A 20,090-nucleotide genomic window follows, 5' to 3' on the forward strand; every position below is an offset into this window, starting at 1 on the left:
AAGAACTCATGAAGGAGGAGGAATATCCCTAACTTGAGCTAATTTCTTTATAAAATTCATTTTGTTTGGCACAGTTTTATACTCTAACCCACTTTAAATCCAGAGCTTTGCATTGTAATTTTTAATGAAACCTTTTCCCACTGGCTGTATCAACAAGTGGAAATGTAATTAAATAAAAGAAAAAGTAAATTGTTTGAAACAGCAATAAGAAAGTGCAAAAATGAAGTATGTATTAAAGCTAAGTTTGGCACTTTGTAATGCCATTAGATACAAGAAAAATCAGTTGTATTTATTTTTGGAAGCTTATTCTATAGATTTTCTGGGATATTCCTTAACTGACAACATTTTTCTACGGGCCAAGAACAGCTAAAATCTAATGCCTTGTAAGAAAAATCAAAATGTCTCGTGGCAGCAGTAAAAAAGAAACATAGATTAAAGCTTAAGTTTGCTGCTTTCCTGTAGGCTGACTTGTCTGAGATATTTGGTGTTTTACAAGTTCATCAATGTTAGGCACCGGGCTTTGAGCTGAGGAAATACTCGGGATTGAAGGAAAGGGCTCATAAGTAAGATGACTTCTGTACGAGGATTTGTTTGTCTTTCTCAAAGAGGCAAAGACATGCGCTCCCGGGGCTTTTGACAGGCTTTTTAATGTGCAAACACATTGTGGGATTTGTAGTGTATTAACAGCACTCATGGTTAGCTCTTACAGTTATCAGATATTATCGCACAGACCAAATATACAGTAATTGAATTACAGTCTGTGTCCGGCCTTGAGTTTGACTCTTTGTCCAATTATTCTGTTCGTCATTGTTTTTCGGCATTAAAAAGCATAAAAAACTTAACAAGAATGGGGAGACAAGCAGCACATGGAAGTATAAAACAGATATGATGAAGAATGACAACACTGAAGGTCTAAGTGCAAAATACATGTCTTCCATTGGAAGACTTGGCCTCCTCATCAGTGGTCTAGTAGTTGCCGCTGTCAAATAGTCTTGCCACCAGAAGGGAAAGCTTGCTTTCTTTCAAGCTCGTCTGGCACAGTAAAAACAGAGAAAGCTCATGCAGTAGAGGAGTATCCGTCAGTATCTGTCAGACTACTGACTGACCAAAATTGAGAGATTTTAGAGAAAAGTAACTGTGGATATTTTAAAACAGAAAAGGAAAAGAGCAATCTTAATGGGCTCTCTTCACCACACTGGCTTTAAAACTAACCCAAATATTGAGATGTGTCACATCAAAAGATGAAACACTTTCTTTGAGTTTTGGGTCCTGCAACCATTCAGGTTGGATTTAAATTCTGCTGAAACTGGCATTTAACAGCTTGAAGACCTGTATTGAAAAGGTGACCTAGATGATGGCCAAAAAATACCTGAGTTTGATTCAGGGGCACAACTAATCAAAGGTGGAGCCTGAAATGGGCAAAAGCTAGAATCTCCCTAGACACATTTAAAGCTCGTAACAATGTCACTACGAAGAAAGCTGTCCACCACTCATCTAAAACTCAAGAACAGAAGTTACATTCACCATCATGATGGTTAAGGATGAGATACATATGTTGACACACAGATTGGTACTATAGAACAGTATTTCTCAGGCTTATGCAAATCCTCAAAGCAGCTGCTATGCTGTAATGACATAATGGGATTTTTTTGCAGCAGCAGCAGCATTCTTTTTCTGAACCTTTGCAGGAGACTCTGGTCTGATCAAAAAAACAAATTAATGCTTTTGTTATTCTCCCTCATTCCAAAGGAAAGACAACTGAGAAAAAGACTTCACTGATAAGTGTCTTAATTTCACACCTGGCAAACTCGTGATTAGCGTTAGCTGTTGTTGCAATCATTTTTGTGTCAATTCAATTTGCTACAAAAAGTATGTTGAAATTCAAAGCAGAAGTATGTCAAGACTGGAGGAACCCAGGTTGGTGAAAGACTTGTGTGGTGAAGAGGTAGAGCGGTCAACCTCTGATCAGAAGATTGCAGTTTGGTTGCCCACATGTGTCAAAAGGTCCCACATTGTTCCTGGTGGTTATAGGTTGGTGTTAACCCTTGTGCTATCCTAGGTACTTTAACGTTGGGAGTTGGGTCATCTAGACCCACTAGACAGTGCACTGAACCTTTTTTCTTCAATGATTTCTGAACTTCACTGGTGTCCATGGATTACATGAAATCCTCTTTATCTTTATCCACCTTTGTCATGGTAGGGAGAACACGCCAATGTAAGGGTGGGGTCATCTAAGATGGCACAAGGGTTACAGCTGCCACAAGTGAATGAATAGGTTTGCATGGGTGAATGAATTGTGACTGACTGTAAAGCGCTTTGGGCCTTCAAGGAAGGTAGTAAAGCGCTATATAAGTTGTTCAGCTTTAGGCATTTCCCTTCAGGACTTGCCACAGCGAATCCCACACAGGTGGTTGGGCGGAGGTTTTTACGCCCAGTGCCCTTCCAGTCACAACCCTGTATTTTTTCCAGGCTATGGACAGGCACAAGGAGACCCAGACTTATTTCCTGTGGCTACATTATTAGGCAGGAGCGCGAAGGGTGTTGCCCAAGGACCCACACTGGATAGGGCTTATTACGCCCCCTGGGAAACGAACCCTGATTTCCCATTTGCTATTCTATCTTATTCTTACAGAAAAGTGAAGGAGAGACAAAGGTGAGACATAAATATTTAACCATGTATGAGTGCACCTGGACAAGAAGTGTTGTTGTCCCTCTTTCCCCCCCTTGTATGCATTTATGTTTTTATCCATTGCGCAGTCAAGCATGTGTGACCAAAATATATAATGGTGACAGAGCACCTACAACATCCTGGAGGCAGGACGTGGGTGGTGTGACATGGAGGGGGAAGAAGCAGTGGGAATGACGGCAGGAGGCAGGGGGTTATAAGGGTACTTGGATTAGTGACAGTCGGGGGCTCTTTCCCGGGAGAGAGGCCATTACCGGTAGAACGGAGGGAGAACATGTTGGAGAGGTCTGACACAGAGCTTATTGGCAATCTGTTAGCAAGGCCACTGGCAGGACGAAGAATCACGGGTCCAGGGACCTAGCAGTGCCTGCAATAAAAGAAAAAAATTCACTCTCTTCAGGATTCCTGGCCAGGAAAGAGATATATGTGGAGTCTGTGCCTAGAGGGGTCAGCCCTCGACAAGGCGGAAGAGAGGACAGTGGGACTTAATATATAGTGTCTTCTTGTCAATGTGAAAGCAGTGTCCCAACACAAGAATTAGTATTTAAATTAACTTTGTCACAGGAGATGCTGACAGACGGATTTTAGAGTTTAAACAAAAAGTATGAATTTCAGACATGTAGTTTTAAGACACTATAAAGAATTATTTATGAAATAATTTACTGATAAAAGTAAGGGTTATCCAGTCATTGGTTATTAGAGACATTTGTAAATTCAGGTATTAAATGGCTGTGAATCCTGGCACTTTGACCCTACTTTTTAAAAATATTTATGTAGAATTTTACACTGGATTGACTGGTTATATCTAAATACTGTTCCTCTTTCCTCAATTTCTTTAGGACTGTTTTTCTTATTTTTTTACTTTGGTCTAAGTACCAGAAAAATATGGGAACAGTAGTCTCAATAATAACAGAAGAGAAATAATGCAACTTCATATTAACAGTGGTTCAGTGAAGAATATCTGATTCATTGTTTTAAGGTAACAATACTTCCTCTCCAGTCATTCCAAAAGTGTAGACGCTAACTCTTCGGTTAAGGGTGGCTGTATCTCAGCGGGTGATTAGCACTCTGCCAGAAAGCTGGTGGCGTTTTAATTCCCGCTCCTGACACCCTTTTGCGGTCCAGTTCCATCTCTCTGCTCAACAAAAAACTTGTAAAACTGCCTTAAGTAATAAAAAATAAAAAACAGTTTTTTTTTAGGCTTAAGCATGGACAATTCTATTTAAAGCTACTATACTTACGAGCTTTTGTAAAGATAAATGTCACATATCCATATAGTTATCTCAATAGACACAAATAAATGCTTTTGTTGGGATTGAACTCTATATCATGTTGGTAACTTTTTTCAGTCAATGCTTACTGTAGGCAGCAAAGAAGGTAAGAATTAGTTTCTTTTAAAGACCCACTCCAACAAAAATCATATTTAGTGTTTTTAACATGTTCTGGTAGTATTTTTCTCAAGATGGTGGACATATATAAATAAAATCAAGCTAAATAAAAAAGCTTGTAGCAGTGATATTGAAGCTACAATCAGCAAGCGCCCTGTTCTGCTCCATCGTGATGCATCCACATTCCGACAAATAGATCCATGTACGTCTTCGTTTTTCCCGTCTGAGCTGGCATCTGGCTCAAATATGCTAAGTTGGGGTTGTGAGGAGCTTTAAGCTAGCGGAACACCATGTATAGGGATGGATGATGGGATAAGGGGCAGGCTTGCTCTCCTCCAACAGTCTGGCCCACAACTTAGAGGCTAATATCAAATGAACTACTGCCGCTCTTCATAAACTATGTCCTAAAAAACATAGTCCTAAAAAATGACAGGTGTGATGATGCCTAAAAATGGCATAATCATAATTAAAAGACCACTGGGAACACTTTTGCAATAGATCAAAAGATAATTCCTTAACAATTCGTTAAAAAATAAACAACTAAACAGTCAAAATGCAGGTCATTATTTGGTTCTTATTCTTAAACGATTCAACAGTTCTCATATTATTTTTAATAAGCAATCTTAACCTTCCAGCTTTGGTTGTAGTCTTTATTCCTCGAATGATATCCTCAAACACTATCAGGATTTGACACACATTACCCATGGTAGTTGTCACTATCATACACGTTTGTGTGTGTCACATTTCATCAGCAGATTAGGGTAAGATTTGCACATTTAGTCTGAATGCTAAAATCTCCATTTGATTATCTAAAACTGACATTTGAATCCAGTAATTAAAAACTGTCACACTGTTTTTGCCTCGTGTATTGATAAATGGTGTTGAGGAAGTAGTAGCTATAACACTGGCTTGGTGCCATAACATTGTGAGGAGTAGGAAATTGGAAAAACAGCCAGAAGTTAGGAGAAGCACGATAGAATCTTTCATAACCATTCAAAACAGGGACATTATTCCTGCCTATTTTACAGTCTGATATACCATCTAATACTGCACTGCTCTGTGCAGCAGCCATATCATTGTCTCCAGCAAGTGTGTGATTTCACTTTCCTCGAAAAAAAATTAATGATGTCCAAAGGGAAGATGAGAAACATCAATCAACAGCTGAGGTGACAGACGACCCTAAAGGTGAATTAACTGCACTTATTTGAGATGATGTCATATTAACTGTAATGTCTGCTGAAAATCCGCCTTTCAACCTCCCTTAAGAGGGCAGGTTCTTTCTCAAGCATGATCTCAGAAAACAAAGGTTTTCCAGAGAACTATTGATTCTGTCTCATAAGCCAATTTTTCAAAGACCTCACTCCATGGGGAGGGAAGAAAAACACAACCCCATACCTCCGACAAGGAGTAATTCTTCCCTCTAATAGATGAGGAGGTAGCTTGTTTTTATTCTAAGTGGGCTTGGTCTTGTTAGTCCAGTCAGCAGGTGTTTTGTCATTGTCAAATAAGCAGCAAGATGTAATTGTTGAGACGGTGCCCCCCGAGCCACCTTGTGGGGTGCAAATGACATTGTGACCTTAATCAAAAGCAATAAGGTGGAGCTCATAGACTGAGTTTAAGCAGATCCAGCAGGTGCATGCTGACACAGCTGTGGAAAACTAACTCCACTGGTTCATGGAGCTGTATTGAATAATGTCAATAGTACATGATTTAGCAGCAGTATTTTTTCTACCTCAGAGTTATTGGAAAAAAACCTAAAATCAGATTAAAACCACCAACAACAGAGGTTTTGTCACAACTCCAACTGTTTTGTCAGCCTTTCATAAATCAACGTATTTCAGGAACAGTGAATACAATCTGTTGGCATAGAGGTCATAGCTGATAACATCTTACTGTTTTACAAAAATATCCCTTTTTTATATAGTTTTTGGCACTTAATTTTCTCGTGGTTTTAGTCCAAACTAAAAGGTTATTTGGTGACTTCCTCAGGTGTGAATGTGTGTGTGTGTGGTTACATGGTTGCGTGTCGCAGTGGCTCAACTGGCAAACTGGACAGGGTGTGGCCCCCTTTAGCCTAACAACAGCTGGGTGGGCTCCTGAACAGGAGTGAGTGGGCAAAGAAGATGGATGGATGGATGGAGGGATACATAGTTTCACATTTTTATCATTCATGACGGGTTCATTTGTTTCAACTACAAAAATTACCATTTCAGAAAAATCAAAGAAAACTGCTATTTTGTCCTAATGGCAAGAGCTATAAAACAAATTTTAGTTTTGAAAGTTGTTGGTCTGATGTACATTTAGAACAACATTCCATTCTAGCACACAGTCCTCATACCATGCTTTAACCACACAGATACTATATGTGATTACACTAATCACACTATGTAGAAGGAAAGGAACATTTTCTTGCGTCTGCTGCAGTCGTCCCACCACCCCAACCAAACTGCAGCATGTCTCAAATGCAAGGCAGATGTAAGTGAAACTTTAAAATGTCCACTTATCAACTATTTACAAAGCAAAATTGTGGGGTTTGACTCTGAACTTTGTTGACAGTGGAATGTTGCACTTCTTCAGGAAAGTAAATATGTTCTTTTAAAAAAAAGATAGTTACACTTTTTTTGACAGAAATTTCTCCTCTTTTGTCATTTACAGGATAATACTATTGCGGGAAGGTGGAAAAGTATTTGTTTTGTTACATACCTGAGAGATAAAGATTTCCTAAATAATTTAATCAATCTCTCATGCAGTTAAAACACTCAATGGTTTTGGTAGCAAATTCAGCTTCACTTTGAGTTAAGTTTACAAAACTGGTCTCCCTGAAGAAGCACAGACAGACAAGGCCTTAACCGCTTTGTTTTTGTCAAGCAAAAATCGACTGCATCCACTGCTGTCTGGTAATAATATTTCTTGAAAGAAATAATCATCCTTACATCCTGTATTATCTTAATAAATCTATAGATGCATATGCTGAAGGTATTTTTAATACCAGGCTAAAACCTCTTACCCTCGCAGGACACCGCCTTACAGCCTCCATGTGGTCTTTTTGATCAATTTCAGTTTGAAATTTCCTGACATCAGACGTTCTAAATGTCCTGCAGAAGAAGTATTGCGTGTTTAACATAAGACCGTTTCAGAAAGAGGAAGAAACTGTGACTCAAACACAAGATATTTTAACCTCAAGAGTTTGTTTAATGAAACTTTTTAAAGATTACAGAGAAAAAAATTATTTCATTAAACATGAATAACCTATAATATTTCCAAGTATTAAATAAAGAGTCTGGGTGAAATATTTTATTACATAGACCTACTTTAATTTAAACCTTGTCTCCAGAAAATATGCTTAATTAACAGTTGTAAACACTTTATGATTAATATTACTTCGCAGCCTTTGACAGAATGACTTTCACACTTGATATATGCTTGTGCAAATCATCATAAGCCATGTGAAGTGGAATATATTACAAAAAAATAAAGTAATTTGATGCTTGTGAACGCAATCCAATTAGCCTCCTCAGGGCTTTTAATATTTACAGCAGGGGAGAAATAACATGATTCCACAGTAAACTGCACCAATAAAAGTCAGAAGGAGGGCAAAAAAACGTATACATATAATTTGCCTCAATATAACTTATGTGGAAGGAATAAAAAAATACATACTTTTGAATATTAAAGAGTTGAAATACAATCATAATTACATAATGCCTTACCAGTGCATATTTTTACAAGCTGAACTGAAACATTAAATTTATAATTGGCTTCTTAAGTAAAGATGAGCATTAGCAAATGATTTTGGTCTCCCCCTAATGAAACTTTAATTCATTTTTTCTTCATTATTTTGTAGAGTTAAAAAAAAATAAGATCGACATTCCTGTTCTCATTTTGTGAGAAATGTATGAGTAGGAGGATGGTTGTACTTTTTTCTAGCTTCTCAGTAGTCCTTTTCACACTTGTCTGTGTACCTATACCAAGGTCAAAGTGAGTTTATATTTTATAAAGATGGATCACTCTAGCAAAATTCCCGTATTCAGACCTGGCCAGCACTCTGCATGCCAAGATGCTTGCTGGCCTCACCTAGCCTCAGGACAGCCATTTCTCATTGTGTATTTTTCTCTTTTTGTGTGCAGATGCCACATTGACAACAATGCACACAACATAAAAAGCTGATTTATGCTATGAGCCCACTAAATCCAAACTTCCAGCAAAACACTATGACCCTATATAGGAATAAATAGACATAGTAATAAAAACAATGTTGATCAATAGTCATGGAATTTTCATGACGGATTGTGAAAGTATTTGTTAAATAAAACAAATTATATCTTGATTTTAGCTTCTAAATCCATCCGTGTTGCTACGTGACTGATGCCCTTATGAATGCTGTTCTGAGATGACGGTGAGTTCCCTTTACTTGATAGTGTTCATTAGTAATGTGTCAAAAAATGACAATGACACATACAGTACATATTCACACTCCAATTTTTATGGAGGACAAATGATGATGCTCATCCAATGAGTCACTTTGAAGAGATCACAAGAGACTAAAGCCCTTTTTTTTTAACTGAATCAGTTTTTACTTCTGTGTTAGCAAAAACAGAATGAAAACACGTCAGTGGGGTCTAAGAAGAGACTTAAATGTTTCAAAATACTTGGATAATGAATGGCACATATGCATATTAAACAGTTGTACATATATTAATACATTAAGCTTCTTCCGTTTATTTTCTTTCGGGGTCACGGGGCTGCTGGAGCCTATCCCGGCCACTTGTGGGTGAAGGCAGGAGGCACCCTGGACAGGTCGCCAGTCTGTCAACAGCTTATAATACACTGTTGTGATTATATGCTGTGCATCACACAGTAGCTAATCATGATGTGGGGCATCAAATATGAGACCACCATAGTTTGAACATGTACAGAGATAAAAAAAATCACTTCTGTAGTGAGAAGAGAGCTGAGCTGATGTTTAGTGCGGTCAATTCCCTTTTTAACCCTATTTATGTTCAAGATATTTGGGTGGGGCTTTAAAGGTTTCTGAACGTGAATGATCCTGGCTCTCCGCTCCCTCGAGGATGTTGTTCACCTTTGGGTATATCTATTAGGGGTCGCCACAGCGAATCAGCTTTTACTGATTTGTACAGGTGGTTTGGCAGAGAGTTTTATACCGGATGCCCTTCCTGACACAACCCTGTATTTCATATGGTTGGCTGGTGACTGGGACAGGGGCCCCTTTGTGGCTACAGAGTTAGGCAGTAGCATGAAGGGTCTTGCCTAAGGACCCACACTGGATGAAGCAAACCCTGGTTTCCAATGGGCCAGTCTTGTACTTAACCAACTGTGTTATGGAAAATGCTGACAACAAATTTAAAAAAAATGGCATGTGACAACCACTGCGATTTTAAGTGGTTGCAGCACATCATTAGAAACAACTTTTCCAAAAACAAAAATCTCTGAATTATATTTTCACTTGTAACTGGTAGTTTTCCTCTTTGTGTCACTAACAGCATGCTGGATTTGATTTGTTTGTGATTAAATGGCAAATGTATAAACAATGGGCTGCATACATTTGAATTACAGTCCACATTAACTTTTTATGGATTTTTTAAGTTAGTTGTTTGTTTCAAGTTCAATACTATAAAAATTGATTCTCAAAATGTGGTTTCACAGGAGCATGGTGACAAACTCCTTTTTTGTTTTATTGTAACACTCAAACTCTGGGCCCCTCCATTTTTTTTATCCTATTAAAGTACTCTATTATCAGAAATTAATTATAGAGTCAACCCTTCTGAGCAGGTTTCACCTTCTTCCTCCTTCTCCTGTCATCTTCAGATAATTCACCTGGCAGCCAAGTGTCAGAGACCCTCGGCTGAATAATGGCTAATGAAGCATGTAACCTGCATTTCTCCTGCCTCCACTTCCTGCCCTTGGTGGCATGTGCTGCTCCCCTGTGCTCTTGATTCCACACAGTATCAAGGGCAGCTGCACAGGGGGACAGTTTAGTGCCTTTTGTCTGTCTCAACCGTTCTTTCAAATCTCTCTAACCTACTCTGTGGATAGAGAGCTGTTTGCTGGCCAAACAATCTATAGATCCAGATCCAGGTGGTCCTCATTACACTGTGAAGTCAGAGGTCACAGAACAAGGAAATTTGTAAAATCAATTAATTACCTTTGCGTTGTGTATTCAAATAAAAATATGTGTTTTGGTGTGACTGTCCTCTATAACAGGTCATTATTAGTCTATGAATGACACATCCCAGGTACCTTCAGGATTCTTTGTGTTTGTTTCACATTTCATTTATTAGTTTTTTTAAATTTATTGAAAAATGCCTTACAAACAAAAGAAGATTACATAAAAAAAGATAAATTATAAAAATTAAAACATTGTGTAAGATAGACAGTTAAGGACACACAGTGGACCTCTGAGTACCAGGGTTAGAAGAGCAGTTTTGCTTGGTATTGGGAAACACTTTCCAGTCAACAGCAGTGAAGTGGTAAACCTGACTGTTGTTGACTAAAAGAAACAGTGCTAAACCTTTTTGGACATGGTCAACAGATAGTATGAAGGTCAAAAAGTACAGAAAAGAAAAAAGACAACAGTACATTAGAGAAGATGGGTAAAAAGACAATACTAAATATTCAGTAATGGAAAAATGATGAAAGAAAATTTTTTTTAAGTTAAGAAAAGTATGAAACTTAAAATGAACTTGGTCCAGAATAAAAATAAACCAACAACTGGTCAGAGAAGATGTTGAATGTATAATGTGTAAGTAAAACACACAACACAAAGATGGTGAGTCCCAGTGTTGTGTGGTCAGCCAAAAGGTGACTTCTTTAAGTAGGTTTGCATCTCACCATGGCGATATGTAACACAAGGATAATAATACTTATTTCTTGCCTGTTTTTTGTTTTTTTCTGTAGTTACATGTCAGTAGAAATGCATGGTTTTGAATGGACAAGGACTGTCTTTATCTCTGCACCTTCGATTGGGAATGTAGAAAACCAGAGAATTCCATCTGATTTATATGTTAGAAGAGCTTTTTTTAAAAAGAAAACCATAAACTGCTGAACATCGGACTTTCCCTGCAAGGACTTTATCTCTTTACACTGTGACATCTAAATTTCTTTTCCTCTTCAATTTCCATGCATTTTTTAAACAATGATTTACAGCTTGGTTTCATCAAAACCTAGGATACTCAATTTATGCAGTAATTTGCAGATTGAATGTCATGCAAGTAAATGTATATTTGGACATTTTAATGTGAAAAGTTTCAAAAAATATAAAGCTAAGTGTTAAGCTTTCTTGCTGCCACATGTGTGCGCTTGAATCAAAATTTCACAACAGCACCTTCATATTAAGGTATTCACTTTTGAATCACTCCACAGAAACATTTTATATTTTTCATGTTTGATCTTTCAAAAAGATGTTTATTTCTTTATCAAGTAGGAATTTGTTCCCAGCCTGGCATTATATTAAACCGTTTTCTATTTTGTATGAGGCTTGTACATACATTGGACCAGTCCTTCTTTGTCAACAGTTCATGCAAATGGAATATTTATAACCATCATTTCTAACTGAGGGTTATTTATGTAATTACCCCAAAAATAAAAAAAATAAAAAAACTACTACCTTTGTTCAAAATAACACTTCACTTTTTCATTTTGACAAATATTTACGTCTGCCATATATTTAACTCAACTGAAACTAAACACATTTCTACATAATTTAAAAGTACAGTTGAAAAAATACTTAAATGAATAATTCAGTTCAACAGTCATGTTTATTATCAGCACAATGTTTGACATTTGTCACTTTTCTCCTATGAAAAAAGTTTATTTGGGGGCTTTCAACTCTGGACTCTGCTTGGCTCCTTGGAGGGCTTTCATGCAGTGTTTTACGGGAATAAAAACTACAACTGGCCAACAGCTCTTCAAATTAGTGAGGCGTTTCCTTTAATTAAAAAAAAACAAGACAAGGTTAGAGAGCACACATTTGCTGTAAACATACTAAAGAAAGCTTGTGTTCAGCTTTCTGTTTAAGCATGACCAAATGACTCTGGCTTTATGGTCTTTTTTTTTTTTTTTTTTAGCTTCAAGAGCCAAAGTTAGACTTAGTTATTTCATTTTTTTTTTTTTTTTTTTTTTTTTTTTAACTTGTCCTGTCCAACAGCTAGGCAAACAGATGAGAGCTGAGGGCCTCTTGTGTTGGACATATTTTATTTTAACAAGAGGGGTTATTCATCTTCAGACAAACCAAAGGTATGTCTGAATAAACCCCTTTTGTAATTGAGGCCAAAATTTATTAATTTCAATCATGTTTGAAAATCTTTGGTGTTGGACCGGACGGAAAAGGAAAGAGGGGAAGAAGAGAGAGGGACGTTAGAGAGAGGGGGGGGGTAGGAGGGTGATAATAGGAGGGGAAGGGGGGTAAGACCATGAAGCAGCATAGAGCAGACAGGTTTACTGGTTGTTTATCGTTACGGTACGGTTCAAATGTAGTACAAAAAGGGCGGGGCCTGTTCACACACACTCAAATATTATCAACACACCTGCTAGCCGCAAAAATGTCCACATGTCAACATGCACACAAAACAGATAGTGTTCACGAACGCATACCTATGCCTTTAAACCAACTAGTGTGAAATCTTTCATTCATTCAATCATGCAAACTATTAGTGCAAAGGTGAGCTAACACCTGTGCTCAGGTGAGTGTTTATGTTCTTCTAAAATGGATGGTGGAATGTGAAAAGAAGGAGGAGGAGCGCCCAGCCACCCCCACACCCATACCCCCGCCGCAGCAGCAGCGGCAGCCGGAATTACCCCAACGCCACACGGGAACAGGCAGGGAACAACCGCCCCCCGGGCGACCAAGACCGCCACCCAGGCCAGGGCCAGCCGGACCGCCGCGAGGCCCCCAGAGCCAGAGAGCAGGGAGGCGCAGAGGGAAAGAGAGCGCCGCCCCAGCCCAGCCAGGAAAGCAGCCCCCCGCCGCGCCGGAAGAGCCCAACGCAGGGCCCCACCGGAGAGGGACGCCCACAGCCCCAGACGAGCACCCCACCACCACCCAGGAGTTCCGGGCATCCCCCCGCCCCGACCCAAGGTACGAGCCAGGACCCCCCAAGGGAGACCCGCTCCGCACTCCAGGCAGCCACCCACCCGGCCCACGGTTGGTCCAGGTAGGAGCAAGGCAGGGGCCCGCCGCCCCCGCCCAGGAGGGGGGAACCCCGGGGAAAAAAGGGCGGCCCACAAGGGATGTTATAAATATGGCCCGACCAGGCTCGGCCATGTTGGAAGTTTGGCGGGGCCCAGCGCCCAGGGGCAAGGACCAGGACCCACCCCCCAGGGACACGAACACCCCCGGCTCAGGTGTAATATGAACCCCCCCACCGTGCGGAGAGAGCACCGCCGGGCCCAGGGAGCCGGCACCCAAGGGACACGGCCGCCATCGCCAAGGGGCCCGCACCCCCCACCAGGGAAGGGGTAGGGGACAGATGGACCCAGGTCCCACCTTCCTTGTAAAATGTGTGTGCGTGTATGGGTGTTTGAGAGGGTGTTTGTGTGCATGTGTGTGTGTTTATGTTTGAATGTATATATTGAAGGGGGAGGGGTGTGTGTACTAAGGGGGGTGCAGTTAAAATTGGCGAGTAGGGCACTAAGGGGACATCTCCTGATTACTCACAGTGATGTCCCCTCACCCTCCACACCAAGGGGCCCTAAATGTCTAAGGTGCGGTTAAAATTGGCGGGTAGGGTGCCAGGAGGACATCTGCTGCTTGCTTGCAGTGATGTCCAAGCACCCCCCCTACCAAGGACCCTACATGTCTAAGGTGCAAATAAAACCGAAAGAGGGGGGGCCCACTCCATACGGCAACCATAGGAGGGGGGCCACTCCCAAGTAGCCCCCCCCCAAGGCGCATCGCAGGCTAGACCCCCCACCCCCTCACCCTAATATGAGGTTATATAAGGAAGGGGGTAAGTTGGGGACAGCTGGTAGACTGTCCCCCGGTGGTCAAACAGCCGTCCCCCAGCCCACCCCCAGCAAAGGGGCCAGGGCCACCCAGCCCAGGGGCCCACCCCCGGAGGCGCCGACACCCCAGGCCCGGCACCACCCACCCCACACAGAGAGAGAGGAGCCAGAAAGCGTCGTCCCCCCCCGGAGCAAGCCCAGGCCCCCACCCCCAGACGCCGGCCCTAGAAGAGCTCTGGTCAGGCCTCGACGGGACCGAGGAGGCCAACCGGCCGAGGCAACCACTGATTGCCTCAGCGGAGACCCCGACCCGCTAGCCCCCCCGACCCGTACTAATAATGGGCCCCCCCTCCCCCCCAGAACGCCCCCCCACAGGACAGGGCCGACAAGCCCCCCACCCCACCCCACCCCAGACCCCGCAGCCGAAGCGGGTGACACCCAGAGCGACCGGGGGCCCCGAGAGGGTTGGATTAGCTGCAGATTTGGACTTGGACTTTTTGTCAGTTTAAAGGTGTTTAGACAAAGTTCTGACCAGAAGCTTTCATCTGTGCTGATGCTCAAATCTGCATCCCATTTTTTTGTTGGAAGGGCAATATTGTTATCTAAATTACATAAAAGTTTGTATATTTTGGAGAGAGTTCTATTCATTGAAAAATTAATCAGAGTGGTAACTACATCTGGTAGCTTTAAATCGTCGTCTTTAATTTTATACTTTTTAGTAATACTTGATTTAAGTTGCTGATATTCCAAGAAGTTATTTATTCCATGTTTGTCTTGAAGTTCCTGGGGGGTTATGAATCTTCTATCAATAATTACGTGCTCTAGTTGTTTTATGCCCCCTGCTTGCCAAGCTGGGAAGTGAATCATTTTTTTGTTAATAAGGATGTCCGGGTTGTTCCAGATGGGTGTCATTTTGCACGGTTGAATTGATGATTTTGATATTTTGAGAAATTCCCACCAGGCTGTTAAGGTGGCATTTATATTAATGCTTTTGAAACAATCCTGTTTTTTAACTGTTTGGCTAATAAATGGCAGCTGTGACAGGTTGATCTTTCCACATAACGCCTGTTCCAAGTCTAACCATGAGTTGGTTTCTGGATTATTTTTTAACCATTTTAAGATGTATTGTAATCTATTTGCAAGAAAGTATTTGTGGAAGTTAGGTAATTCTAATCCTCCACAGCTTTTTGCAGATTTTAAAGTTTTTAGACTAATTCTTGCAGGTTTGTTGTTCCATAGAAAGCTTGATATGGATGAGTCTAATGTTTTGAACCATTTTAATGCCGGTTGTGTGGGAATCATTGAGAAGAGATAATTAACCTTGGGTAAGATTTTCATTTTAACCGTGGCTACCTTGCCCATAAGGGACAAAGGCAGGTTGGTCCAGCGTGTTAGATCGTCCTGTATGCTTTTCAGTAATGGGGTGTGGTTTAGCTGCACCAGTTCTGATAGTTTGGGGGAAAAGTAGATACCCAGATATTTGATATTTCCTGTTTTAACTGGAATTGTGAGTCTTTGTTCCATATTCCTGTTGAGTGGTAATAAAACAGACTTATTCCAATTAATGGAATAGTCTGATATGGAGGAAAATTCATTTATGATCATTGCTGTTTCATTTACAGAATGTAAATTCCTTAAAAACAGTAATATGTCATCCGCATAAAGACTAATTTTATGATGGCTGTGTTTGGTTTTTATTCCTATAATGCTCTCATTCTGTCTTATTGCTGCAGCTAAAGGCTCAATGAATATAGCAAAAAGAGAAGGAGAGAGTGGGCAGCCCTGTCTGGTTCCTCTTCCAAGAAAAAACCTGTTTGAAGTCTGTTTATTAGTTCTAACTGATGCATTGGGGTTGTGATATAATATTTTGATCCAATTGATGAATGCTTCTCCAAAACCAAACTTCTGGAGGGCAGCAATAAGGAACTTCCAATTAACTCTGTCAAAGGCTTTTTCAGCATCCAGCGATAGTACCGTCATTTCCTGGTTTTTAATGGTGGCAAAGTCTATTATATTAACTAGTCTACGGACATTATCATCCGAGTGTCTGCCTTTGATGAATCCAGTCTGGTCGAAGTGAATTATTTGAGGAGTGATTTTTTCTATTCTCTGTGCTAGTGCTTTGCAGATAATTTTTACATCTGCATTGATTAGAGAAATAGGGCGATAGCTTGAAGGACTAGTGGGATCTTTGTCTGGTTTTAGAAGAAGAATTATGTTGGCTGAGTTCATGTTAGGTGGCATTGATTGGCTCTCATTAATAGATGTGACAGTTTTATAAAATGTTGGTGCCAGTTGTTCCCAGAATTCTTTATAAAACTCAGCAGGAAAGCCGTCAGGCCCTGGTGCTTTACCATTGGGCATAAGTAACAGAGCTTCATGAAGTTCAGACGGCGAGAGCGGAGAATCTAAGTTTGTGATTTGATCCTCATTTAGCCTGGGTAGGTTTACATTATTAAGAAATGAGTCAATACTTTGCTCTGACGGATTGATCTGCGGTGTGTACAGGTTTTTATAAAAGTTTTCAAATGCTTTATTAATCTTGACCGGGTCATGAGTGACATTTCCTGTTTGGTCCATAATAGAGGTGATTGATGATTTTTCTCTGTTAATTTTAAGCTGATTAGCCAGAAATTTGCCAGATTTATTGGAGTTTTCAAATCTTTCAAGTCGTAGCCTTTGTATTTGAAATTGTGTTTGTTTATTAATGATGTCATTTAACTGCAGCTTTAAATTTTTCAGATCTCTCAGAATGTGTTCCTGTGCAGAAGCAGCATAAGCAGTCTCCAGGGTTTTGATTTTATTTTCTAATTCTAATAAATCTGCTTTCTCTTTGCGTTTTTTGTGCTTTGAATAAGAAATGATTTTCCCTCTCATGACTGCCTTTGCTGTTTCCCAAAGAACGCACGGTGGGATGTCTGGAGTATTGTTGAAGTCTAAGAAGGTTGCCCACTCTTTTTTAAAGAATTCAAGAAATTCCTGGTCCTTTAACAGAGACGTATTAAACCTCCAGGTTGTACCAGAGGGTGTGGATTTTTCCCTAGAAATGTTTACAGAGACTGGTGCATGATCACTGATAATAATTGGATGGATATTGGAGCTTTGAATATTTTTTAAAAGAGAGTTACTGATTAATAAATAGTCTAAACGGGAGTGTGAATAGTGAACTGGAGAAAAAAAGGTGAACCCTTTAGTGCTTGGGTGACATGAGCGCCACGCGTCGCAGAGACCCAGATCATTCATGTACTGCTTTAGAATACTTGCAGACCGCCATGTACGCTGGTTTGCTGCTGTGCTGAGTCTGTCAAGTTCAGGGTCCAAAACAAGGTTGAAGTCTCCTCCTATAATGATTGTGGAGTCAGAGTGAACTGAGAGTGAGGTGAAGAATCTGTGAAAGAAGGAAGAGTCGTCAACATTAGGACCATAAATACTCACTATACAAAAGTCCTTATTCTGAATGGATATATTAATGATTACAAATCTGCCTTCTGGGTCAGTAACTATATCCTTATGAGTAAAATTAAGATTTTTATTAATTAAAACAGCAACTCCTCGTTGTTTGGAGTTGTAACTGGCAGAGTATATAACTGGAAATTGTAAGCAGCACATAAGGTGATCCAAAGAATTTGATAAATGGGTCTCCTGCAGTAGAGCTATATCTGCTTTTAGACCATCCAGGTGATTTAACACTTTCAGTCTCTTTGGCTCAGAGCCAAGTCCACGCACATTCCAGCTAACGATGTTAAGACTGTTCATAACTGCTCTGACTGCGCGTGCCCGCATTGAGAAGCGCTGTGCGCGTGAACATTTTCTGGCTATGTGAGCTGCGTGTCGCGTGCGTCCTATGAGAGCCTGTGTGAGGTGATTGCAGTATGTCGGCGTGTGTGTGCGGGATCGCATGTGCACGCCCCTGTGTGCGCTTGTGTGTGCGCGCGCCCGTTCCGTGCATAAATAAATACTTACCGAGGATGAGTTGCTTCCAGGTGATTTACATATAATGAGGGGGGAGAGGGGGGGGGGGAGAGTAAAGGAAAGAAAAAAAGAGATAGAAGGGAAAACGAAAACAACAACAAAACAACAATAGAAACATCAGTGGGACTGAGGTGACGAAGAAAAAAAAAAAGACTGTTTTCCTGCGATCGAGGTGTGGATTATTGATGATCCGGTTTTCCATTCATTGAAGTTAGTTTAGCGGGTTTCTTCTGGGCAGCGCAGATGTTCTCAGCGCGGATCTGAAAGCCTTCAGCACAGCCAGGGGGTGATCTCCGGGTCCCGGAACAGCCGGCCGTCCACGTAAAGTTTGTCAACGGCCACAATCGCTCTCGAACCAGCAGCAAGATGCTTCCTCCTCAGCGGGAACAGGATCTTCCTTCTACGGAGGATTTCTGCCGGGAACTGGTCATTAACGCTGTAATGCGTGCCTCTCAGTTCCCGTCCGCGGCCCTTCACCAACTCCTTCTGTTTGAAATGTTCGAATTTAGCCACAATAGGACGCGGGCGCTGGTGGTCGGACCTTCTTCCTCCGAGGCGGTGAACCCTGTGGAAAGAGATCTTCTGCACCTCCTCCTTGGGGAGCTTCAGGTGGACCTCTAAAAAGGATCTAACGGTGGCCTCGGGGTCTTCTCCTGCCTCCTCTGGAACCCCCGCGACCACTAAATTGTCCCTCATGCTCCTCAACTGAAGATCCAGGAGGGTTTCCTTGATGGATCGGTTCTCCTCGGAGAGACGGGCGGTGTCATTGCCCAGGATCTTGACGGTCTCTCTGAGGGCCTGGTTCTCCGCTGCGAGCTCCCGCACCTGCTGCTGGCTGAATTCCAGAGACTCCCGCAGACCTTGAAATTCTCTATGGAGGATCTCCAGCAAAATTGAGGCGGCCATCAAAGCTGGAGAGCTTTTTGTCAATCGAATCCAGGATATCGCTCATTCCGCTGCCCGGAGAGGACACAGCCCCGGGAGAGTCCTCAGGCCGTTCACGCTTGGCGGAGGGGGTGGTGGTGGCGGTTCTGGGCTTCACCATGTTGCAGGTATTAAAACACTCGTCAATGAAATTCTCCAGGTCCTCCAGGCTGACAGAAGCTTAATACTCTTAACAGGTTGTGTTAGTTAGCAGGAAATATTTTAATATGGCGGAAAAATGAAACAAGATCGAAAATGTTTGTTCAAATGCTTACGCGCCGCCAAGTCGACTCACCACACTCGTCTCGCTGGGTCTCGCGATACTACAGCATCACCCGCCCAAAAATCCTTTTTCAAGGGTCTAACTTAGTTATTTCAATTAAAACATTGAATTACCAGACTATGACAAACCTTCTATTAATCTTTACCTTAATCACTTTTCAGTGACCACGGAAACCCTCAGGGTCTGGAATCATTTCTATAGCTGTGGGAGCTTTGGGGCCACGGCCTCATAAGGACTCATTGATTAAGTAAGTTCATGTGAAAAGAATCCTCCGATTTATTTTTTGAAGAGCTGTGGAACAATGTAATTATTACATTAGGTCTTGTTTTAAATGTAGATCTCAGAGGGATGCTGGCGTGGGTTTGCTATTTGGGTCTTGTGAATGTGCAGTGGAGTGTTTCTGAAGTCAAGGCTGTAATACACATGCTGATTTCAAACACACTTGCTGCAGAGCTTAGCGATCTCAAGGACAACATATCTTAGCAGCATTTGCTCTTTTGTTCCACTGATGTGCAGGTTGTAATCTTGTGACCGTATGGATACTTTTGATTCTTTCAGGCTCATGAACGCTGATGGATCAGGAAATGTACTATTAGCATACAAAGCTGTGAACTTCCCATAAACTTTATCATTACTGGAGTCATTTTACCACTAAAGCCTAATTCTTATAAAACTTTGACAAATATAATAAAAGGTAATAGAACAAATTTAAAATATTTTGGGGATTTGTATAATTACATTTTTTAAGAACAAAAACATCAGGAATATACCATTATTTGGATTTGAAGTTTGGATTTGGAAATGGTTTATTTCAAGCAATCAAAACAAAAAGCTAACAAAAAACAAAAACAAAAGAAAAATAAAGAAGACAAACAAC

The sequence above is a fragment of the Oryzias latipes genome, chromosome 9 (genome assembly GCF_053564925.1).
Source record: "Oryzias latipes strain Hd-rR chromosome 9, Olatipes_Hd-rR_3.1".
In the NCBI taxonomy this organism is placed as follows: Eukaryota; Metazoa; Chordata; class Actinopteri; order Beloniformes; family Adrianichthyidae; genus Oryzias; species Oryzias latipes.